At 44.0% G+C, this 26,424-nt stretch overlaps 1 protein-coding gene across 1 annotated transcript in view; it reads right to left on the bottom strand.

Moving 5' to 3' along the window:
* The window catches only part of LOC126095038 (ras association domain-containing protein 10-like), a 1,121,197-nt gene that overhangs the window by 258,452 nt on the left and 836,321 nt on the right, over nucleotides 1-26,424 (bottom strand). The window lies entirely within an intron of this gene.

Raw genomic sequence — 26,424 nt, 5'->3', positions numbered from 1 at the left:
AACGATTATGCACGTTGGTGTATAGAATGTATGAATCTGGCGACACACTATCTGTCTTTCGGAAAAACAGCACCCACACAATTCCGAAGATGGTAAGCTGACAAGTGCGAGAATTGTCGCACAATCAGCTTAACAGCGCAGGCATCCAATTTGCTAACAAGAACAATACACAGAAGAATGGAAAAGAAAATTGATGATGCGCTAGATGACGATCAGTTTGGCTTTAGCAAAGGTAAAGGCACGAGAGAGGCAGTTCTGACATGGCGGTTAATAATATAAGCAAGACTAAAGAAAAATCAAGACACGTTCATAGGATTTGTCGACCTGGAAAAAGCGTTCGACAGCGTAAAATGGCCCAAGATGTTCGAAATTCTGAGAAAAGTAGGGGTAAGCTATAGGGAGAGACGGGTCATATACAACATGTACAACAGCCAAGAGGAAATAATAAGAGTGGACGATGAAGACGAAGTGCTCGTATTAAAAAGGGTGTAAGACGAGGATGTACCCTTTCGCCCCTACTGTCCAATCTGTACATCGGGGAAGCAGTGATGGAAATAAAAGAAAGGTTCAGGAGTGAAATCAAAATACAAGGTGAAAAGATATCAATAATACGATTCACTGATGACATTGTTATCCTGAGTGAAAGTGAAGAAGAATATTGTGGTAAGTTCCTATGGGACCAAACTGCTAAGGTCATCGGTCCCTAGGCTTACACCCTGCTTCATCTAACTTAAACTAACTTAGGCTAAGAACAACACACACAGCCATGCCCGTGGGTGGACTCGAACCTCCGACGGGGGTAGCCGAGCGAGACGTGGGAGGTCGCCCTAGACCGCACGGCTACCCCGCGCCGCGAAGAATTACATGATCAGCTCACGGAATGAACAGTCTAATGAGTAGAGTATGGACTGAGAGTAAATCGAAGAAAGACGAAGGTAATGGGAAGTACTAGAAATGAGAACAGTGAGAAACTTAACATCAGAATTGATGGTCACGAAGTAGATGAAGTTAAGGAATTCTGCTACCTAGGCCATAAAATAACCAATGACGGATGGAGCAAGGGGGACATCAAAAGCAGACTATAAATGTCAAAAAGGGCATTCCTGGCCAAGAGAAGTCTACTAATATCAAATATCGGACTTAATTTGAGGAAGAAATTTATGAGAATGTACGTTTGGAGTACAGCATCGTATGGTAGTGAAACATGGACTATAGAAAAATCGAGACAAAGAAAATCGAAGCATTTGAGATGTAGTGCTACCGACGAATGTTGAAAATTAGGTGGATTGCTAAATTTAGGAATGACGCGGTTCTGCGCAGAATCGGAAAGGAAAGGAATATGTGGTAAACACAGATAAGGAGAAGGGACAGGATGATACGACATCTCTTAAGACATGAGGCAATGACTACCATGGTACTAGAGGGAGCTGTAGAGGGCAAAAACTTTAGGGGAAGACAGAGGTTGGAATACATCCAGCAGATAATTGAGGACGTAGGTTGCAAGTGCTACTGTGAGATGAAGAAGTTAGCACAGGAGAGGAATTCGTGACAGGCCGCATCAAACAAGTCAGGAGACTGATGACAAAAAAATAAAAATTGTGATTTGTGGTTTGTGACAAGTGAAATAATAAATCGTCAAATTTGTTTGCATATCTTTTTTACAGGTAGAAGCTCAGTAGAGAGCACTAAACTCGTAGTTGTTTTAAAATGGAATCACGCGACGAGAAATTGCAGTGTGTTCTGCGGTATCACGAGACAGAATCTCCAATTATTGTGTAGCGATACTTTCGGAGACAGTACGGAAGAGAAGAACGTGACACAAGTAATGTTCTGTGGTACATGAAGATTAAACAGACCGGCAGTGAATTGTCTTTTCCGCAGGTGCTCGGCCAGTGAACAAAACGTCGAAGCTGTGCAACAGGCGTTCTTCCAAATCTTCTCGCGACGCATCTCCTGAATTAGGAGTTCCCAGGACCACAATGCGATGAACTCTGCACAACACATTGCACCTGCATCCATATAAGGTCTAGATGAGACACGCATTACCACCAGATGATGGAACTTGTCGGGCAGCTTTTGCGACTGACATATTGGCACGAATCGACATGGAGTATCTTGAACGATTTTTTTTTTTCTGATGAGGCTACGTTCCAGATATCAGGCAAAGTTAACAGGCACGATTAGATGATATAGGGTTCGGGAACGCCACATGTTTTCTTACATCACATTAGGGCTTCCCGTAAAATGATCGTGTGGTGCTGTTTACTGCACAAGGGAGTCAATGGCCCTTTCTTTTTTTAGTCGAAGCATCATTAACAGCTAAATCTATCTGGATATGCTAGAACAGTTTGCGGAACCGCAGCTGATAGTCTTGCAGCCTGATGTGACTTTCAAGAAAAATGGTGCACGATCATAGTCGGGATTTTATGTTAATTAAACTTTTCCGGATAGGTGGATTGGGTGTAACGCTCGCACTGCGTGGCCTGCAATATCAACAGACACAACGCATTTAGATTTTTTTGTGGGGCTACGTAAAGGACAAGGTTTACGCTACGCGAGTACCTGATTTGGATACATTAAGAGTACGGACAGTAGATGCTGTTGCTGGTGTTAAACAAAGAATGTTATCAAACGTATGGCGTGAAATCGAGTATCGATTAGACATTCTTAGAGAAACGAACGGCGCACATGTTGAAGTTTATTGACATCACAACGAAAACTTGAGGATTTTTCTTTCATCTGTCACAAATCACAAATTTGTTAGTCGTATAATTTTTGTAAAATATTGAACAAAGGCTTTAGGCCTATCCTGAATTGTTATAATACATATAAGTTGAAGTGATTTGGTCCCATCTGTCTGTATATGCAGGTTAATCTCGGGAACTGCTACAAGGATTTTGATCCGGTTTTGTCTAAAAGACACACTGATTCACGAAGAAGGTTTTGGTGTACAATTGTCTGAATTGTGATGAATTAAAATTAAGTTGTGAAAACTATACCACTGCCAGCTAGAGAACAGACACCCTAGAGATGCATCGAGAGCGCAGCAAGCAGAATTTAATTTGCGTCTGGTGTGGTTGTCTTGTGGTAGATTGTGTGGTTTGTGGGAACGAATCCTGGCTGCGTCAATTTTATTTTCACTCCGCCTTTTAACCTAGCATTCACCTCTCAATTATGTGGAAATATGCATTACGAAATACGAAGACAACTTCAGACTGCCAGTTTTGCTTCCCTCAGATTTGCAATCGCAATTCGCTCTCTTACTTCATTGCAAATTCTTCGCACAATGGGCAGTCAGTTACTCAACTCTAAGGTATCGTAATAAATATGACCTTCAGCGAAAGGAAAACTACCTCATCATCAGGCTGTGGTGTGATTTTTACAGTCTGAACTAGTCAAAATAGTCGAAAAAACCTACGAATCCAAAATATGTGTTTCTTTTTTTCCCGACAAACTTCTTTAGCAACTTCACTTTGTTTGCATACGGTACGGTTCTTTCTGCAGTGTAGCAGATGACTCAGTTTTCAGCTTTGTGCCTTTCTTCAATCAAACCTAGATGTGAACACGATTCTTTGGGTGCCACGGCGGAGCAGTCTGCAGAATGGAGTGGTGGTGGTGGTGGTGGTTAGTGTTTAACGTCCCATCGACAACGAGGTCATTAGAGACGGAGCGCAAGCTCGGGTTAGGGAAGGATTGGGAAGGAAATCGGCCGTGCCCTTTCAAAGGAACCATCCCGGCATTTGCCTGAAACGATTTAGGGAAATCACGGAAAACCTAAATCAGGATGGCCGGAGACGGGATTGAACCGTCGTCCTCCCGAATGCGGGTCCAGAATGGAGTTCACGACAAATAATTGCGGCAATGAGTCGACAGTGCATCACAGTGGGTCTGAAACTACACTGAAGAACCAGAGAAACTGGTACACATGTCTAACATCGTGTAGGGCTCCCGCGAGCACGCAGAAGTGCAGCAACACGACGTTCCATGGACTCGACTAATGTCTGAAGTAGTGCTGGAGAGAACTGACACCATGAATCCTGCACGCCTGACCATAAATCCTTGAGAGCACGTGGGGGTTGACATATCTTCTGAACAGCGCGTTGGAAAGCATCCCAGTTCGTGTCTAGGGAGTTTGGTGGCCAGCGGAAGTGTTTAAACTCAAAAGAGTGTTGCTGGAGTCACTCTGTAGCTATTCTGGACGTGCGGGGTGTCGCAATGTCTTGCTGGAATTGCCCAAGTCCGTCGGAATGCACAAAGGATGTGAATAGATGCAGGTGATCAGACAGGATGGTTACCTACATGTCACCAGTCACACGTATCAGGGGTCCCATATCAGTCCAACTATACACACTCCACACCATTAAAGAGCCTCAACCAGCTTGAACAATCCACTGCTGACATGCAGGATCCATGGATTCATAATGTTGTCTCCATACCCCGGCCTCCACCAGCTTGAACAGTCCCCTACTGACATGTATGATCCAGGGATACGTAAGGTTGTCTCTATACCCGTACACGTCCATTCACTCGATACAATTTGAAACGAGACTCGTCCGACCAGGCAACATGTTTCCAGTCATCAACAGTCCAATGTCGGTGTTGACGGGCCCAGGCGAGGCGTAAAGCTTTGTGCCGTGCAGTCGTCAAGGGTACACGAGTGGGCCTTCGGCTCTGAAAGCCTATATCGATGATGTTCCGTTGAATGGTTCGCACGCTGACACTTGTTGATGGCCCAGCATTGAAATCTGCAGCAATCTGTTGAACGATTGCATAGTCTCGTTCTTGCAGGATCTTTTTCTGACCGCAGCGATGTCGGACATTTGATATTTTACCGGGATCCTGATAATCACCATACATTCGTGAAACAGTTGTACGGGAAAATCCCCACTTCATCGCTAACTCGGAGATGCTGCATCCCATCGCTCTTGCGCCGACTGTAACACCACGATCAAACTCATTTAAATCTTGATAACCGGCCATTGTAGCAGCAGTAACCGACTGCGCAACTGCTCCAGACATATTTTGACTTTATAGTCATTGCTGATCGCGGCGTTGTATTCTGCCTGTTTACATATCTCTGTATTTGAATAACAGTTGCGTTGGCGCTTCAGTGTGTAACAGCAGCCTACAGCCTAGGGCTCGACGATAAGAGAACGCAGCCCGAGTAGAGTCCGGACAGTCGACAAGCCACCACAAATGGCAGCAAGCAAGACAGGACGCTGCGCGAGGACTAACGCCTTCTCTTCACCTGTTGTGAAGGTCACCGTGTCCACGAAGAATGCCACGGCCCTTTTACATCTTTGATGAAGTTAGTGTCCCAAGCTAACACATCGCGAGCTGTGTACTCATCTTTCACCTTTGGATGACGACTTCATTTGCAAAGCTGGCCTTGCTTGATTCGTTTCTCCACTCAAGGCTTACTTGCATATAACTGGTAACCGCATCATGCTATTTATTCTGTGAAAAAAAAATAAAATACTCTCGGTTTAGACGCCGCATCAATTGAGATACAATTCTCAGGACTTTTCATCTGTCACCGCCATCGTCTTCAAAACTTCTTACTTTTCGCGTCGGTAGTTTTAATGCCCCGAGTCGATGCGGTAACAGTTTCCGTGAATTATAAACGCTTACTTATTTCAGTCGCAGTTGCGATTTAATTGAGGCTACAACCAGCTTTGGCCTTTACGGCTTATCTTCAGATTTTTTCAATTTAGCTACAAGTTACCACAAATAAGCCGTGTGCAACTGTCTCAACATTAAAATACTAGGCTACTCATATATCTTAATTAGCAACATGTAAAAAAGTTCCGAAATTATTATTATTTCTTTTTTGTTTGCAGATAAATGTCTGTACACATTTGAAATTCACGCACCACAATACCGTAGCACGCCACAGGAGGATATTAAAACACGGAGAATAGCCGGTACTATACCTCTGACAGCACCGCCCTGCGCTGCATTAACTGCACTGCCATGGTAACAGCGCTACTAAGTCGCTCTGGAGTACTCGTTATTCTTCGTGTTTTATCGTCACTGTTTGTACATGTCGATAAAACGAATGTGGCACTAGACTTACTTGAGACTATTCTATTACATGGGCACGTAAAATTCCGCTTTAAAAATGATGTTGTTTGCAATGGGAAACAACCCGAAGCTTTCCGTCGGTATGGAGCGTCGCCTGAAAGACACCGTGAGCACTATTTGTTTGAGCTAACTGCAGACACACACTGCAGAAAGAAACAGCAAATATCTGTCGGGACACCAGAAAAAATACGCCTGACGACTCTTAGGAGAGCCACCCTGTATATTCATTGGCTTGGATCTACTTCACAAAAAAACAGTGCATTTCAGCTACTACACTAACAGAGAAATACGGTAAACAACTGAAATTTGTTACTAAATTCCTATCGCTACCGGAAATAGAAATTTACATCTCAATCGCCGCTTTTGTGGGGGTGTATTCAGACATATCATTTATGTACTGGCAAAATTTAATTGTGCAGCAATATCTGTCAAAACAGCTTTACAAATATACCGCCAAAAATATACATTCAAATACAGAAGGTAGTTGAGATAATGTTTTGAATGGTCATCTACAGCATCTCATCGAATAACTGGAACAATCCACGCAACATTAAACTCGTTTTTTTCATTTAGTAAATTTGGCATGTTTTTCTTCGTTTCTCGCTCAATAAGAATACTACATTATCTTCGAACGCACATTGCCATAGACTATACAATAGACATTGCAACCACTGTCGTACAGCCCATTTATTCTTTTATGCCAACAATGTAGTCAGCCAATTAATCTACACTCCTGGATATTGAAATAAGAACACCGTGAATTCATTGTCCCAGGAAGGGGAAACTTTATTGACACATTCCTGGGGTCAGATACATCACATGATCACACTGACAGAACCACAGGCACATGTACACAGGCAACAGAGCATGCACAATGTCGGCACTAGTACAGTGTATATCCACCTTTCGCAGCAATGCAGGCTGCTATTCTCCTATGGAGACGATCGTAGAGATGCTGGATGTAGTCCTGTGGAACGGCTTGCCATGCCATTTCCACCTGGCGCCTCAGTTGGACCAGCGTTCGTGCTGGACGTGCAGACCGCGTGAGACGACGCTTCATCCAGTCCCAAACATGCTCAATGGGGGACAGATCCGGAGATCTTGCTGGCCAGGGTAGTTGACTTACACCTTCTAGAGCACGTTGGGTGGCACGGGATACATGCGGACGTGCATTGTCCTGTTGGAACAGCAAGTTCCCTTGCCGGTCTAGGAATGGTAGAACGATGGGTTCGATGACGGTTTGGATGTACCGTGCACTATTCAGTGTCCCCTCGACGATCACCAGTGGTGTACGGCCAGTGTAGGAGATCGCTCCCCACACCATGATGCCGGGTGTTGGCCCTGTGTGCCTCGGTCGTATGCAGTCCTGATTGTGGCGCTCACCTGCACGGCGCCAAACACGCATACGACCATCATTGGCACCGAGGCAGAAGAGACTCTCATCGCTGAAGACGACACGTCTCCATTCGTCCCTCCATTCACGCCTGTCGCGACACCACTGGAGGCGGGCTGCACGATGTTGGGGCGTGAGCGGAAGACGGCCTAACGGTGTGCGGGACCGTAGCACAGCTTCATGGAGACGGTTGCGAATGGTCCTCGCCGATACCCCAGGAGCAACAGTGTCCCTAATTTGCTGGGAAGTGTCGGTGCGGTCCCCTACGGCACTGCGTAGGATCCTACGGTCTTGGCGTGCATCCGTGCGTCGCTGCGGTCCGGTCCCAGGTCGACGGGCACGTGCACCTTCCGCCGACCACTGGCGACAACATCGATGTACTGTGGAGACCTCACGCCCCACGTGTTGAGCAATTCGGCGGTACGTCCACCCGGCCTCCCGCATGCCCACTATACGCCCTCGCTCAAAGTCCGTCAACTGCACATACGGTTCACGTCCACGCTGTCGCGGCATGCTACCAGTGTTAAAGACTGCGATGGAGCTCCGTATGCCACGGCAAACTGGCTGACACTGACGGCGGCGGTGCACAAATGCTGCGCAGCTAGCGCCATTCGACGGCCAACACCGCGGTTCCTGGTGTGTCCGCTGTGCCGTGCGTGTGATCATTGCTTGTACAGCCCTCTCGCAGTGTCCGGAGCAAGTATGTTGGGTCTGACACACCGGTGTCAATGTGTTCTTTTTTCCATTTCCAGGAGTGTATTTTAAACGCGTGTTATCATACTGTAAATGAAATACGTTCTTTACTATAATTGTAAGGTTCCATATTGCCACACGTTGCTGTATTAAATTCCAGAGTTCCTGATGATGTTCTCGTAAAATTATAGAGCGAAACCAGTAAAAATAAAACTTACTGACTGCAACTAAAGTGTTGAGTGTTCATTGGAATTGCAATAGCGCGGTTTATTAGTTTATGCTCACTATGGAGAAACCGTCGCATTAGCACCTGACAAGGGTATAGGATGTTGTCAAGACGAAGCGTAGCAGGAAGCTGTCCTATCCAAGAGGTTCTTTCAATTCCACGACAGTTCCCCAGTTCATCCAGGACATCTCACAGTAACAAGTGCTTCTCCTTTGGGCTACTCTTTCCCGTGTTCTGTTAACATGGCTCCCATTGACCTCTTTCCCTTTCCTCGTATTACGAAACCATAGCGTGACGGGCTTTTCCTGAATGACGGCGAGGTCATTTTCGAGTTGGGACGTTTCCTGAACAGCCAAGATGCACAATTATACGATCAAAGTTTCAGCCAAGTTAATCAGTGTTTAAAAAAACTGTGCCGCCTTAAGAGGTGAATAAGGAGTAAACCAGCACCTTGTTTCACTGTCACAGGTTGACTTGGCGACTATCCCTCGCATTACTTATTGCAGTAATGGGCTACGATTTAATCCATGCGATTACTGCTTTTGACAGTTAAGAGTCGTCTTCAGATCTTTTCAGCGTAAGTGCAGTTTAATACGTCAACTCCATAGCCCTGTATGGCCGCACCAACGTTAAAATACTATATGTAGACATGAAATGAGGGTAAAAAGAGTGATCGTGGCTTCTGTGTGTGGCAGACATACTGAAACTAGCAGATTAGTTTTGCCGCTTGGGTAGCAAAATAAGTGATGATGAATGAAGTAGAGATGGTATAAAATGCAGATCGGAAATAGCAAGAAAGGCATTTGTGAAAAGAAGAAATTATTTCCTGTTTTATGCTTTCTGTGCTTCCTTAGTTTTTTATATCTTTGTTATGTGATTTAACTAATGAAATTATGTGAAAGGCTCTTTTTATTGTGCCATACGCGTTTCACTTTTTTTTACTTCTGAAATATCTTCAATGGTCTATTACCACAGTTCCTTTTTTATATCTAATGCTAGCCTATTCGTCACAGCCTCGCTTGCGTACACATTCGGTATATATACGGCACACACCTCCTCCTGCCACCTCTTTGTGTCCACCTTTTCCTCTCCTGTCTCTCCGTCCACCTCATCCTCCAACTTCTATCTGTCCATCTGCTCCTTCCTACTCTGTCTCTTCATCTCCTCTCCCTCTCTCAGTACCTTTTCCGTTCTGTGTCCAGAGAGCTGGGAAACCGTTGTGTACCTCTAACGTTTAGGGCAGTCATGGTGACCAGTATTATTCCCACACAATATGCCTGCTGTGCGGGACAGAATATACGCCAGAGGCTGGAGAAATACGTTTTTGCCCGTATTTCGCTACTACTGGGGCTATGAGGTTATAAATCCATCAGCACTGATACTCATGAGGCCTGCTGTTTCTTTTCCAAATTTCGCTAAAATTGATCCAAGGGTTTGGGAGGAGCTCTTGGACGTAATCACTGCTTTATACGTGATTTACATTATATAATAATTACAGATCTGTTACTACATTATAAATTTCGTTCTTAGTTGAGAAACAACCGTTTTATGCAAATTTTCGTGATTTTAAGCTAAAATTTATTTCTACTTACGATTTGTGATCTAACTAGTGCATATGTACTGTCCTAGAGTTGTACTTACACGGTTTTTGTACCCAGAATGACAGGATACTCATTTATAGAACGCCAACAGCAATAGATACAATTGTAAATGCCACATTAAACCACCCCCAAAACCACAAACTATAGTTAAATCGGTGTAAGAACATTCCTGACAGTAGCAGTGGTATGGGCGCCACTCGACTTCCTCAACCAATAATGCAACACGGTTTTGTAAATATTGCTATGGCAACACTTCAGTGTTATCATAACTCTATAGAAGGCTATTATTTTCATCTACAGCCTTTTACACTTCACAGTTGATAGCTGGAAACAGTGTTGCTAGCGGACAGGGACTTACTTTCACCAGGTTGACTATATCAGCTTTCCAACACATGATACACAATTGAACAAAACTCGACTTAGCAGGGAAAACTATGAAAAATAGTTCGAAACAATGCAGATTATAGCCAAAACCAATGGCTATTACACCCACATAAAACAAAAACTCCACTATAAATTCGAAACAAAATTAAAAGTAACGAAAATAAACAGAGGAGACAACCACCACAAAATTCCACAAACAAAACAGACACTACAGTAAAACAGGAATGCCCGTGGCATGAGTAACAAAAGGAAATGGTACACTTTAACATGCAAATCCACAGAATAGCAAATATACAGAAGAAAAAAGGACCACACATAACACACAGAACAAGAAAAACTCGTTACATTCACAAACATCAATAGAGCAGACAAGTACTAAGGTGCTGGTTTATACCAATTAGAATATCAATCTAGGAATGACAGGCCGAAATTTCAAAACTAAATACTAGAAACACATAAAAAGCTGGAAATTTAAAAATAGCCATTTTACCTTTGCTGAACACCTAATAAAGTATGGTCACTGTGATCGGTGGTAGTAAGGTGTTCAGTCGAAGTTTGTTCGTAATACGCCGAGAATCGGACATCTTGAATACGCAAACCATCTAAGTACAACTCCAGGACTGCACGTATTCACTACTAAGATCAGAAATCGTTTGCAGAGACAAATATTAATTTAACATCATCAAACCAGAGCTAAGAAAAGTTGTTTCTCACCTAAAAAAAAAGGAACAACAAAAACTGTGTTGTAGTAACGAATCTGTAATTGTTACACAACGCTAAAATTATACACAAAGAGTCTGTAGTACAGGCCAGATGTTTCACAAATGAGATCAAAAAGTCAGTACAACATTGGGAAAGATGGTAAATGGCTTCTAAAAAGACGAAACGCTAATGACAAATACGAGGGTTGTCCAGAAAGTAAGTTCCAATTGGTCGCGAAATGGACACCACAGTAAAAACCCAATGAAACTTTGCACAGATGTGTTGGGTAGTGTCTCTAGTATGACCGTCGGTCGCATCAAGAAGCTCTTTTAGTTGTGAGCGCACTGTGAGCGAGTAGAGGTGCCTGGAACAACGATGTCTCCCGCCAAGTACGAGGGCCTGCTGAGAGGCTTCGCCTTAATGAATGCAGCCCACCTAACACATCTGCCACGCACTTCCTTCTTCATGACAATTCTCAGCCGCACTCTGTATGGGCAGTGAAGACGCTCCTGCAGTCTTTTCGATGGGAAGTGTTCGATCACGCACAACACAGCCCTCATTGGCTCATCCTGAGTATCATCTCTGTTCACATGACACGCTAGGCACGAAGACAACACTAGGTCCCAGGCTACACACCATAGACCATCGTAGAGAATTACCAGAAAGCACTGGCGGTTGCCTTCTATGACGATGGTGTTGGAAGTTTGGTATAACGCTCCGACAAATGTCTAAGTTGGAGCGACGACTATGTAGAGAAGTATCTGGAAAGTGTAGCTAACTCTTGCAAATAAAATGTTTCTGATTTTCACTGTAGTTTCCATTTAGCGGCCGATCGGAACTTATTTTCTGGACAACTCTCGTACATAGCAAAAACTTGCATAGAAAAGCAATGGAATTTGTGTGTCATACATTTAGCAACTCCAGTATGTAGTGAGACAACCAAAGAAGGAAACAGAATAATGAGGGTGCCTATCATTGTGGGCGACTTTGTGCGCAACGGTAAAGAGAGGCTGGCTACAGGGTGGTGGTGGCAGTACATGCCGCCGTAGGGAAACTGGACAGGAGCAGAAATTATTTGGGAACAAGATAATGCAGCAAACTGAAGTCTTATTTAACTTGCATTTCTCCAGTATATGAAGGCCCATTACAAATAATGCAACAAGAAACAAGTCCAGCTATTGCGATGCCGACGAAGGTGGGGCTCCCTGAAGAAGGTGTAACGATGGTGTAGCAGAGAGGCTCCAAGTGCCAGCACGCGAGTGGCTGCCACTAGGTGTCCTATGTGGCGGCGGCAGACGACGCTCACGGTACAGAGCCACTTGAGGGGTGGCTCAGAGTGTGCGCGCCATTGGGTCCACCAGATCGCCATCGGTGTCTAACGGAAACTTGTATTTCGATTGCCAACTTCGCGATGCCCACGGGGTGGTATCGGTACGTGGTACCACACCTCTTTTTCGCTGCATTATTTGGTTCCAGTTCATTTCTTGTTAAAACGTTTATTGGTTCAAATGACTCTGAGCACTATGGGACTTAACATCTGTGGTCATGTCCTCTAGAACTTAGAACTACTTAAACCTAACTACCCTAAGGAAATCACACACAGCCATGCCCGAGGCAGGATTCGAACCTGCGACCGTAGCGGTAACGCGGTTCCAGACTGTAGCGCCTAGAACCGCATGGCCACACCGGCCGGCAAACGTTTATTCATTACGCGTTCCGGACACAGCCTATCATCAGAATATTCCCGAAACTCGTAAATAAATAAACATTTTTACAACAAGTAAACTGTTGTTGTTAGCGACCTAACTCATGCTCTTTATTCACATAACGGCCGCTGGCCTCCGGGGCGACTTCACGTCGCAACTTAGGGGATTTGGAAGCCTACCACACGTTTTATCTGACAGGTAAGATTAAGTAGTTTGAAGTTCTCCTATAGTGGGTGTAAAATTAAGTACTGAGAACTTTGTCTAATGACCTGGAGGAATGCTCCGATATCGAAGGTAATTTATTGAAATAATGAATATAACGAACTACAACTAGTCAAATTAGCAGCACAGACTCATTAAGTAACGACAGCATTTGTCTGCGCGAAATGATCCACGGAGCAGTTTTTCCTTGTAATTGGTGCCCCAAGTGACGAATATAGCGGAATACGGCCCCGCGGCCGCGGTTCGCCACACGCCGAGTGCGCAGTCACGCGACAGGCGGAGGGGCCCGCACAAAGGCCAGTGTCGATAAATACGCGACATTCTCATTAGCCAGACAGCTTAAGCGGGCAAGAAATCAAAGTTGTCTCCCGCGACGCGTGTAAAGTACGCGGCTCTCGGGGTAATCAATTCTGTAACGAGTCGCTGCCAGGAGCGCAACCGCCAGCTACCTCAGCGCTGGCTCATTAATCACGCAGGGCCTCCGCAACAAACCGCCTAGATTCCGCACGACGCCGACACTGACAGTGGCAAATTTACGGTAAGGTTCTCTCGGAACGCTTCGAGGGTCCTCCTCCTTTTATAACTTGCTGGAAAATAAAAGGAAGACCAGCATGAAGACATAACTTGATGACACCTCCTTTCACAGTTTTCACTGGCTTTGTTTCATTTCAATTAGGGATGTCTTCTGAAAGTAATACCACATCAGCAGAGACCCGTGTCTCATGTATAAATGTCTTGATATACTGCGTTGGATTGCCTGTACACGCAGCTACAATAAATGATTCGTTCGTTTTCAGAGTTCTACGCTACTGGCCATTAAACTTGCTACACCACGAAGATGACGTGCTACGCACCCGAAATTTAACCGACAGGAAGACGATGCTGTGATATGCAAATGATTAGCTTTTCAGAGCATTCACACAAGGTTGGCGCCGGTGGCGACACTTACAACGTGCTGACATGAGGAAAGTTTCCAACTGATTTCTCGTACACAAACAGCAGTTGACCGGCGTTGCCTGGTGAAACGTTGTTGTGATGCCTCAGGTAAGGAGGAGAAATGCGTACCATCACGTTTCCGACTTTGATAAAGGTCGAATTGTAGCCTATCGCGATTGCGGTTTACCGTATCGCGACATTGCTGCTAGCGTTGGTCGAGATCAAAAATGGTTCAAATGGCTCTGAGCACTATGGGACTTAAATTCTGAGGTCATCAGTCCCCTACAACTCAGAACTGCTTAAACCTAACTAACCTAAAGACATCACACACATCCATGCCCGAGGCAGGATTCGAACTTGAGACCGTAGCGGTCGCGCGGTTCCGACTTTAGCGCCTACAACCGCTCGGCACCCCAGCCGGCGGTCGAGATCCAATGACTGTTAGCAGAATATCAAATCGGTGGATTCAGGAGGGTAATACGGAACGCCGTGCTGGATCCCAGCGACCTCGTATCACTAGCAGTCGAGATGACAGGCATCTTATCCCCATGGCTGTAACGGATTGTGCAGCCACGTCTCGATGCATGAGTCAACAGGTGGGGACGTTTGGAAGACAACAACCATCTCCACGAACAGTTCGACGCCGTTTGCAGCATCATGGACCATCAGCTCGGAGACCATGGCTGCGGTTACCCTTGACGCTGCATCACAGACAGGAGCGCCTGCGATGGTGTACGCAACGACGAACCTGGGTGCACGAATGGCAAAACGTCATTTTTTCGGATGAATCCAGGTTCTGTTTACAGCATCATGATGGTCACATCCGTGTTTCGCGACATAGCAGTGAACTCAACATTGGAAGCATGTATTCGTCATCGCCATACTGGCGTATCACCCGGCGTGACGGTATGGTGTGCCATTGGTTACACGTCTCGGTCACCTCTTGTTCGCATTGACGGCACTTTGAACAGTGGACGTTACATTTCAGATGTGTTACGAACCGTGGCTCTACCCTTCATGCGATCCTTGCGAAACCCTACATTTCAGCAGGATAATGCACGACAGCATGTTGCAGGTCTTGTACAGGCGTTTCTGGATACAGAATATGTTCGAATTCTGCCCTGGCCAGCACATTCTCCATGTCTGTCACCAATAGGAAACGTCCGGTCAATGGTGGCCAAGCAACTGGCTCGTCACAGTATAGAGGTATTGTAATTCTGGTTCGACTCAGATGACTTGTGAAAGAGCAATCGGTTTCATGTTCAAAACGGATAAACCCTAAGTTTTAAGTGTTGTAATGGTCTTGAATTCAGTAATCGCGGATTTTGGAAAATGAAATTTTGTTGAATTCGCCTTAGAACTGCGATATGAACAGTAGAATTGGGTGTAGTTCCATTACAAAAAGCAAATTTGATACCGATATCTTTGTAATTGATATACAGTATGTCTCACCATAGCGATTACAAGCTTTGAGGAAATATAACGTGCACCTAGATAAGGAAACATAACGTGCACCTAGACTATGGAAAATACTTGGCGCATCTAGGAATAATTCCTCTGGGGATTCGTCAGGACACTGGGATACGAAACCCCCGGTAACAGTTCTGAGGAACTTGTTGTACCCATTGTCGAACCTGCAGAGAAGTCCGGGATACGCCCGGTATGTCCCAGAACATTAGATTTTCATGCACCGGGAATGTAAAACCTGCATCAAGATCCGGAGTCATAAATTCGAAAACCTTCTTTGATGACAATAGTTCCTTGCTTTTGTTTTTATTTCTTGGTTTCTGCAGTACTAAGCATAATGAACATGTTTTCTCAACCTGCTCGTGTCCTTCCTTTCTAGTCCTTTGTGTCGGCACAACCACACTCGGCGTTTTCGATTATGCATTGCTATATGATTTTCCATCGGCTGGGTGCATTCTATCTCTCCTTAAAGTTTATAACTGCTGTGATAAAGCACCCTGTTGACATTAAAAGAAATTACATATCATTTAACGAGGGCTATTGACAATTCATTTGGTTGAAAGCCTATTTAGCATACTGAAAGGTTCAAGAAATATCTAATGTGAACAGTTTAGCAGACTCACTCTGTGTATAAGAGGTGAATGTGTATCATGATCTGATTAATGGCACCGTTGTGAATGTCCCTCGTTCAAACTGAGGTTTTTCGTGGGCCTTTCCCACACGACGTGACCTTTGATTTCGATATGCGTGATACTCAACCAACGTACTTCGAGAAACAAACCTCAGGACAGATTAATCAGATCAGTGTCCACCAAGTCAGTGTCGCCGACGATGCTTTTAGTAAAAAGGTTTGTATATGATGACTTTATCAAAAGTGAACGGGATACTTGACTTCGTAAAATTTCAGCCAAACATAATGTTGAGTTAAAGGCTAATAGTCTGGATAAATCCTAAAGCGACTAGTTGCATTATCTGCTTCTAATATATTGCTCAACAAGATTAGTACAGCCAAACATAATGTTCAATTAAATCTAATAGTCTGGATAAATCCTAAAGCGACTGGTTGCATTATCTACTTGTAATATATTGACCATGGAGAGCAAGATCAATACAGCAACATTAGTTTTAGCTCTTCACGAAACTTATAGCTTCTTCAGAGAACAATTCAGTCAAATGAGAGATGATGTTCATCGGTAGCTGTCGATAACTGCTAGCTTGTAGCAAGTTTAATATACAGGAGTCAAAAAATGGTTCAAATGGCTCTGAGCACTATGGGACTTAACATCTGTGGTCATCAGTCCCCTAGAACTTAGAACTACTTAAACCTAACTAACCTAAGGACATCACACACATCCATGCCCGAGGCAGGATTCGAACCTGCGACCGTAGCAGTCCCGCGGTTCCGGACTGAGCGCCTAGAACCGCTAGACCACTGCGGCCGGCTAATATACGGGGTGAGTCACCTAACGTTACCGCTGGATATATTTCGTAAACCACATCAAATACTGACGAACGATTCCACAGACCTAACGTGAGGAGAGGGGCTAGTGTAATTGTTTATTACAAACCATACAAAAATGCACGGAAGTATGTTTTTTAGCACAAACCTACGTTTTTTTAAATGGAACCCCGTTAGTTTTGTTAGCACATCTGAACATATAAATAAATACGTAATCAGTGCCGTTTGTTGCATTGTAAAATGTTAATTACATCCGGAGATATTGTAACCTAAAGTTGACGCTTGAGTACCACTCCTCCGCTGTTCGATCGTGTGTATCGGAGAGCACCGAATTACGTAGGGATCCAAAGGGAACGGTGATGGACCTTAGGTACAGAAGAGACTGGAACAGCACATTACGTCCACATGCTAACACATTTTTATTGGTCTTTTTCACTGACTCACATGTTCATTACCATGAGGGGTGAGGTACACGTACACACATGGTTTTCGTTTTCAATTACGGAGTGGAATAGAGTGTGTCCCGACATGTCAGGCCAGCGGAGGAGTGGTACTCAAGCGTCAACTTTAGGTTACAATATCTCCGGATATAATTAACGTTTTACAATGCAACAAGCGGCACTGATTACGTATTTGTTTATATGTTCAGATGTGCTAACAAAACTAACGTGGTTCCATTTAAAAAAATGTAGGTTTGTGTTAAAAAACATACTTCCGTGCATTTTTGTATGGTTTGTATTAAACAATTACACTAGCCCCTCTCCTCACGTTCGGTCTGTGGAATCGGTTCGTCAGTATTTGATGTGGTTTACGAAATATATTCAGCGGTAACGTTAGGTGACTCACCCTGTATATTTCAGCAAAGCAACTGCTAGCTTAGTTACGCGCTCATTTCAAATTATGCTACTCCTCTGGACACACAGTTACGAAGACCATTAAAACGGGAGAGGGAGGATGGAGAGAGATAGAGAGAGAGAGAGAGAGAGAGAGAGAGAGTGAGAGGAAGGGGGGGAAGGAGGAGAGAGCGGCAAGGAGCTGGATTTTGTTTTTATTGGGGGGAGGGGGGGTGACTCCTTCCTGCAGTAATTCACGCCGAAGGACCGCTCCTCATTTGGAAAAATTTCCTGGAGACTCGGACGATAAAACGCTTTAAATGAGTGGCTACTTGGCAATGGTGCCGAATGGCCGGTTTCGAGGCGACAACGTATAATTTGGGAGACCATAATGAAACTGAAAAGCGTTCCGCGTCTAGAGCCCTCAGCGACCCAGCGTTAAATTACAATTTAGTGGCAATGCTTCGCAAAATTGTTGACATTCTGCAAATGAAGCACAGGTGTGAATATCTGCAAACGTGAAAGCTATGTTTACGCAATGAAATGAAAGAAAATTGACGGCGGTGCATTTCGTTGGGAGTGGAAAACGGCGGCGAGCGAAGCCTAAATTCTCTTCTAGACGCGCCATAAATCACCTGCAAGTCCTGCGTGTTTAGTCTGAATGTTACACATACGTTTCACTTGGCTCCATACGATTTACTCAGCACGCTGATGCCGAACGTCTGTATCTGTCCTAAAAGAATTTCACTTAACTAAATATGTTACCACTTTACACCAGACGCCAGTATTTTCGCGGAGATGGAAGAACTGAATCGGACTTTTAAAGCTTTTCCACACATTTAAGTCTTCTGTCTTTGTATACACTCCGAAAGCAAGTGTACAGTGCACGGCGGGGGTAATTAGCACCAGTAATAGAGACTTTCTGTACGTTCAATCTTGAATGGAGGGAGGGGAAAAATCAGTTATGAAGCCAGCAATGAGACTGCTGGGTGAAACACGTAGCTCAGTACAGTGTCGGACTCCGAACAATTGGAAGTCATAGGTCAAGTTCACTGAAGTGTCAGATTTTCTTTGTTAAATTTAATGTATACGAACACCCACCCTAGCTTTGCATAGGTAGCACTAAGAACGTACGACCGGATGACATTTCTGTCATAGATGGAAATTTTTTTAAGGGCAACTGCATACAGTTATGATTAAAATTCAGAGAACACCTTTAAGTAAGTAAATGCAGCTTAAACGGCTGAAGTACCGCACACCATGAAAGCACTCAGGAGGCACAAATGTGATCTGTTCCTCATTAATTGGCGCTTGGAGTGACATCTCTCCGCAATGATAGAGGCTGCCAGCTGCGGCGCTACCCAGTATCCCGGGCTCGATTCCCGGCGGGGTCAGGGATTTTCTCTGCCTCGTGATGACTGGGTGTTGTGTGATGTCCTTAGGTTAGTTATGTTTAAGTAGTTCTAAGTTCTAGGGGACTGATGACCATAGATGTTAAGTCCCACAGTGCTCGGAGCCATTTCAACCAAGCTATCCAGTATGCCAATTCTGTACCGAAAAATCTGTTCTTATCAGTTTAATACGCAATGCATCCAGAACTGAGAGACGCTTAGGTAGTCTGCGGTATCCTGCGCCCAGCTCCTTCAGCGGCACCTCGCATCGGCCTGGTGCTGCTGTCAGATGGTCAAATCATATGAATCAGCCTAATGAGTTCTGCTATTAACCGCTAGGTAGCAATGGCGTCGTTTTCACAGCGGTTAATGGCTTTAATTCAACATAGGTCGGCCATTTTACATTAAATACCTATAAATTATACACATAAACCTTCCCCTTGAATCGGTCTATCTATGACCGAAAGCCATATCGACATCTCTATAGTAGTCCATGAGATCATCCCGAACATAGAGATAAAAACCGGGGGTCACTCTTACGAGTCATCATGCGCGTTTTCTCTGGTGTTTCGGCAGGTATTTGCAACTTAGTTTTTGCATTGTGTAACTGGAGTCAACCTAAACAAATACTGCTCGTGACATCATTCATGAGCCACTAAATGTCGTCGGAATGCGCCAGTTCGTCATCTGTTACAAACAAAAATTATTTCTAAAGCGTAGCCATTCAATAGAGCAGTCCCAAATTAGTCTAGTGCTATATTCATTCCGTCTGTATGTATTAACAAGGCAGTAAAACAGGAAGAATAAGCAGTACTCCAACAGCGACCGAGCAGCACTGCTGCAAGGCGGTAGCAGCCGTTTCGAGCCAGGGCGGAGCCGACGCTGCTGGAGAACTGGTTGTTTTCCGTCTTTTACTGTCTCTGTTAATGCATATCGATAAAACGGATATCAGATTTGACTAATTTGGGACTGCTCTATCGACTTTAAAACACTTTATGTTTGAAACGAGTAATAAGCCGACACTTTCCCCTCGATACTAGGCGTCGCATGAAATTCGTTTAACAACTGAAAATGCTATATTCTCTCTTCTCTGTGATGTACTGGATGGGCTAAACAAAAAGTTTCGAACGCTTGGCGTATTGTTTAATAACTAAGGCATTTGACTGTGTTGATCTCACAATATTGCTACAGAAGTTGGATCATTGCGGAATAAGGGGAGTAGCTCACAATTGGTTCACCTCTTACTTTAGCAGCAGGCAGCAAAAGGTCATTATTCACAATGTTGATAAACACTGTGATGTGGGATCTGAGTGGGGTACTGTCAAGTGGGGGGTGCCCCAGGGATCAGTGTTGGGGCCACTCCTATTCCTTATTTATATAAATGATATGCCCTCTAGTATTATGGGTAACTCTAAAATATTTCTGTTTGCTGATGACACTAGCTTTGTAGTAAAGGATGTTGTGTGCATGATTGACTCGGTTTCAAATAGTGCAGTACATGACCTCAGTTCATGGCTTGTAGAAAATAAACTAACGTTAAATCAAAGTAAGACTCAGATTTTACAGTTTCTAACACACAATTCAACAAAACCTGACGTTTTAATCTCACAGAACGGCAATATGATTAGTGAAACTGAGCAGTTCAAATTTCTAGGTGTTCAAATAGATAGTAAGCTGTCCTGGAAATCCCACGTTCAGGACCTTGTTCAAAGACTTAATATTGCCATTTTTACTATTCGAACGGTATCAAAAGTGAGTGATACTTCGACACGTAAATTAGTCTAATTTGAATAATAAATGAAAAGCACCAGTTTGCTTTTGTTCTACAATATTACTTTTATTACTAACCGGTTTTCGGCTTACAAGGCCATCTTCAGACATATTGTAGAACAAAAGCAAACTGGTGCTTTTCATTTATTATTATAATGTTGTTCTTCCAAGAACTGACGGAAGATTCTGTTAATAGTCTACTTTGCTTATTTTCATTCACTTATGTCATATGGTATTATGTTGTGGGGTAACTCTTCCCATTCTAGAAGGATATTTTTGGCTCAGAAACGGGCGGTTCGGGCAATACGTGGTGTGAGTTCACGAACCTCTTTTCGACCTCTGTTCACGAGTCTGGGTATTTTGACATTGGCTTCTCAATATGTGTACTCCTTATTGTCGTTTCTTGTTACCAATAGTAGTTTATACCCAAGAATAAGCAGCTTTCACTCTGTTAATACTCGGCAGAAATCAAACCTCCATTTGAATCGGACTTCCTTAACTCTTGTGCAAAAAGGTGTGCAGTATACTGCTGCATCCATTTTTAATAAGCTGCCACTCGAATTCAAAAATCTTAGCAGTAATCCACGCGCTTTCAAATCGAAACTGAAGAGTTTCCTCATGGGTCACTTCTTCTATTCTGTCGAGTAGTTCCTTGAAAAATTTAGCTGATTCTTATTGTATTGCTGATAGCGTTTACTTAAACTTATAGACAGACTTTTTTTCAGGTTCATGAACATTTATTTTTATGTTTATTACTTTTATCTTGTAAGTTCATGTACTGACACACGTTCCATGACCTTGGAGATTTGCTACTCAATTTGGTCCTACGGAACTCGACGTGTAAATAAAATAAAAAAGACGTGATGGGCAGTAGCTGTTTGGGCTGATTCCAGACACACTGCAAAAACGAAATTGCAAATGTCTGCCCCAGACCGCCAGAGAAAATGCATCTGAAATCTCGTAGGAAGGACAAGAAACACAATTATTGTGTATAAGACCCCCTTTTACGATTTTTTAAAAATATCTAGTAGCAACATTGGTGTGTAATAAAACTGACAGTAATCTACGTGAATAAGTGTGTTGGAGGCTACATAGCGTATCACCAACATTCCCTCTTTCACTCTTTCCCCCCCCCCCCCCCCACCCCCGCCCACCCTCGAAAGAAAGTACTCTTTCCGCTACCGAATGTTGAGAAGAGAGAGTGACTAACGCCAAGGAGGCTTCCGTAGGAGTACGTCTTACTCTAGTTTTACTGCCCTAGTAACTTCGCGAGTTGTATGTAGGATGGAAGAGGCTTGATTCTTCTTGGAATGTTTGGAACGTACGCTCTCGTTATTGTGATAGTATCCTTATCCCTGACACACTACGCCCTTTTAGCATCCACAAGAGGAGTTTGACTCTCGTGCTTTCTAAAGCGAACACGTGAGGAAACGTGGTGCTATCCTGTGGATCTTCTTCATCTCCTTTGTGTCTGCCTGCTTAGCTTGGTGGTAACGTGCTTGCCTCCCATGCACTTACATCCAGGAGGGGCACGTTCAAATCCTGAACTGGGTTTTTATTCAACACGGTTACGATTAACTCCCTCCCCCCCCCCCCCCACTCCAACAGCCCAAAACATCAGATTCAACTGAGCTGACACTCAAGTCTCAGGTGACTCTGGTGCTGGCGTATTTTTTGCTGGAATAGAAACAGGTAGAGAAAAGATCAAGTGTTAACGCTTCTATAACATATCCAATCTGGAAAAGGTAGTGTATCCGAAAATCGGATTACTGGGGCAGAAATCGAATGTGTGAAACGATATTGGGCAGACAGATCATGTAGTTAAAGTGTAGCCCAAGTTACAGATATGTGGGGCGCCCTGGCTGCTGCTTGTAACGGTAACGGCGGTCGCCGAGCACGGCGTCGTCGTCATGTATTTATTCCTCGCAGACTACCCGAGAAACGTGCCGGCACGGTCGCGCCTTGAAATGCCACGCATCGGAGCCACACGGAGGTTAATCATTTCGTGTCGTGATCCGTTTCACGTATGTGACTACCGCTGTAATTCCCATTTGCGAAGCAGGCAATGTCGCTCGAGACAACGAGAAGTAGAGCAAATACCAGGCGGATTCCTCTTTCGAGAAATTGCTTTGTGAAAAATTCCTTTCGATACCTAAATGTCAAGGCCTGGTCGACAACATGGAACAACAGGGATCACTTCTCAGTCGGAAGAATAAGTTGACTACAAAGTTTCTGGAAGGACAAAATTACTTTTTACGAAGTGGATCCGGATCCAGTTCTGAAATCTGCGTCAGAGATGTTTAAGCGTCATCTGCTAATTACGGAAGTGTTTATGTCCTCTTAATGTAGGAGAAGGAATATTTAACATTTACTTCACTCTAGCCTAGTGAAAGATTTCTATTTTCGCATCATTGTCTCCTTTCTACTGTAGCAGTACGTTTGACGATGGGGTACGCTGATATACGAGGGCTATTCGAAAAGTAAGATCCAATCGGTCGCGAAATGGAAACCGCAGCGAAAATCAAAAATATTGTATTTGCAACACTTAGCTATACCTCCCAGGTACTTCTCTACATAGTCGCCTATCCGTCTTAGGCATTTATCGTAGTGTCGTACCAACTTTCCAATACCCTCGTCAATGAAGGCAGCCGCCTATACTTTCCGTCAATTCTCTACGCTGGTCTACAGCTCGTTTTCTGAGCCAAAATATCGTCTTCATACCCAGCAGTTCATGTGAGTAGAGATGAAACTCAGGGGGAGCCAATAACGAGCTGTATTGTGTATGATCGTTTCCCATCGAAAACGATGAAGGAGCATATTCGTTACACCTACAGAGTGCAGACGAGAATTGTCACGAAGAAGGAAACGCATGACTGTTATGTGGGCTGCATGACATCAGGTGAAATCTTCCATCATGCCCCCATACTTGGCCCGAGACACTGTTTTCTGGGAATCTTTAGGTGTTCACTGTGCGTTGAGAACTGAAAAGAGCAATGCCGCGCGATCGACAGTTGTACTAGAGGCACTGACCAACAAATCTGTGCAAAGCTTCATGGTATTTTCGCCGTGGTTTCCATTTCGCGCCCGATCGGATCTTACGTTCCGAGTAGCCCTAGTAGGTTTACAAGAGACAGACATAAAGATCGAAAAAGTGAGGTTACGTAATTAATACTTTGTTGTTCGCAGGTATGTGTCTACAGTACTGGCATACAGTGAAATTTCTGCGCTACAGGCGGTGCAGCTTATCGATAAAGTGAAGATGGGCAGAGTTAGGTAGTGTCTGTTTTCTCGTTAACATTTACATTAGTTAACAGATTGTGACAGTTTAATGTAGTAGTGCTTTGTACGTGTACTTTGAATTAGTGTACGGGAACTTGATTATGGTCCGTGGGCCAAAACAGGTAGTTCAGTAGGCAAATTTTATCAGCAACTCTTGGTGATATATCGCAACGTTCTTTGAATTCTCAAATTTTTGCAGAGCATTGAGTAGTGTAAGTTAAGACTGCTGCGCCACACATTCGTACTCGTGTTGAGACACGCATAAGCTCCGCTGGATGGGGTCAGTGCCGCTTTTTGCACGGTAGCAGACGTCCTTCCCCATTCCGCGAACCCCGCCTAATGCGCCGAGTCCTTGCTTCTTGCTGCTCGACCTCCGGGGCCGGAGTGGCAACTGGTCCTCTTTGAGAGGACCAGTGGTGCATCGAGAAGCTGGGACGTCCTCAGCGCCACTCTACAGCGGAACCTTGCTGCGCGCGTGAGCTGCATTTAGAGCAGCGCTCGTCAGACTTTCTTGCTCCAGAGCCAAAACTGACATTTTGGAACGGCACCTCGGACCTCATATGTACTGATCTTATTATTAATTGCTAACCTACAAACAGATATGTTATGAGCCCCCAATAGACTAGCCACAGTAAGAGCGTGATAAGTTCGGTCCCCTAGTACTGGTCGTTGGACGTCGGCACCATTCGGAACAGTTCGTGTCGACTGTTCTCTGTTTCACACTGCTGCCACCCTCAACGATCCCGAAGTTTTGACACCTTAATTTCCTGAAAACGAATTGTTGTGTTGTCTCTGTGTGTGGATGATTAACAGATTAATAACAGCAATTGTACTTATTTTTATATGCATTTATGCAGTATTTAGCATTGGAGGGCAGCGTGGAAGGTAAAAATTGTAGAGGGAGACCAAGAGATGAATACGCTAAGCAGATTCAGAAGGATGTAGGTTGCAGTAGGTACTGGGAGATGAAGAAGCTTGCACAGGAAAGAGTAGCATGGAGAGCTGCAACAAACCAGTCTCAGGACAGAAGACCACAACAACAACGAGACACGATCACAAATGTTTAGTATATGTTTTGAGCTAAATGTTTTGAATGTCATTTTTCTTCTACTCATACCTTCGCATTACAACATCCTTAACGTAATTTTATATTCCTAGCTACAAATATGTACCGCATTTGGTGATTACATTTGCTATAATGCGCTTCACGAATTCATCTTACTTGAAATGTTTACTGTGGTGCAGCTGATCTCTACGAGACATGCACGCCCTTGAATTGTCAGTACTGGAATACGAACAACAAAACATTCCCCACTGACATCCACTAATCCTGTAGTGGCCGCGCTATTTTCCTCTCAGCGCCGAGGTAAGCGGCCAAATTTACGTAGCTCACGGGCAAATTCACCAACGTCAACTAAAATGAAGCACTTCTTAAAATATCGCTGTCTCTATAAATATTTTTATTTGTTACTGAGCATAAAGATTACACCCACAAGAAGCTCTTAAGGTTAGTTGACGGTTTTGGATTCGTTGTACAGGTGCAAGAGTTGAAACATCTCCCCGTTACGGAATTCCGAAAATTCAAACTCATACAGTTGACATGGATGGCTCGCTGTGATTTCGTATTTAAAACCACAAACTTGTAAGTCACGTCAAACGAATCTTGCATTCGGAGAATGCCATTTTGTGAAACCTGACAGGTTAAAACTCTATGTCGGATCGTGAGCCTAGAATCCCTGCAAAAGTGGAAGGAAAATGTATCAAGTTCCATTAACGAACAGCAAAACAGACCAGTTTCAAAAACATTGATATTAAGTTATTGTCCCCCCTCAACATACTCACCTCCTCTATCCCTACAAGGCTTCAGGCGAATTTTCCACTGATAGAAACAGTGCTGGAAGTCTTCCTCTGTGAGATCCTTGATGACGCGTGCCGCTCTTTTTTTTTCTCTACTTCAACGCACTCGGATCTCGTTCCTTTTAATGCAGGTTTGCCCTTAGGGCATAGATAAAAGTCACATAGTGGTAGACCAGGCGAATAAGGTGGATAGTCTAAGACTGGTATGCTATACTTCGTTAGAAACCTCTTAATAGACGGTGCGGTATGAACTTGTGCTTTATCATGATACAGAATCCATAAATTTTCTTCAATAATTTCGGTCACTTTTTTCTTATTTCCTCACGGAATTGAGCAAGAACCTCAAGGTTGTAATGTTTAATTAAAATTTTCACCTTCAGGCCCCCAGTAAAGATACAAAGTTTCACAAATATCGAGAAAA

Source organism: Schistocerca cancellata, chromosome 8 (genome assembly GCF_023864275.1).
Source record: "Schistocerca cancellata isolate TAMUIC-IGC-003103 chromosome 8, iqSchCanc2.1, whole genome shotgun sequence".
Taxonomy (NCBI): domain Eukaryota; kingdom Metazoa; phylum Arthropoda; class Insecta; order Orthoptera; family Acrididae; genus Schistocerca; species Schistocerca cancellata.
Note: the sequence above shows the minus strand (reverse complement) of the source record. Positions and strands in the feature narration are given on the sequence as shown.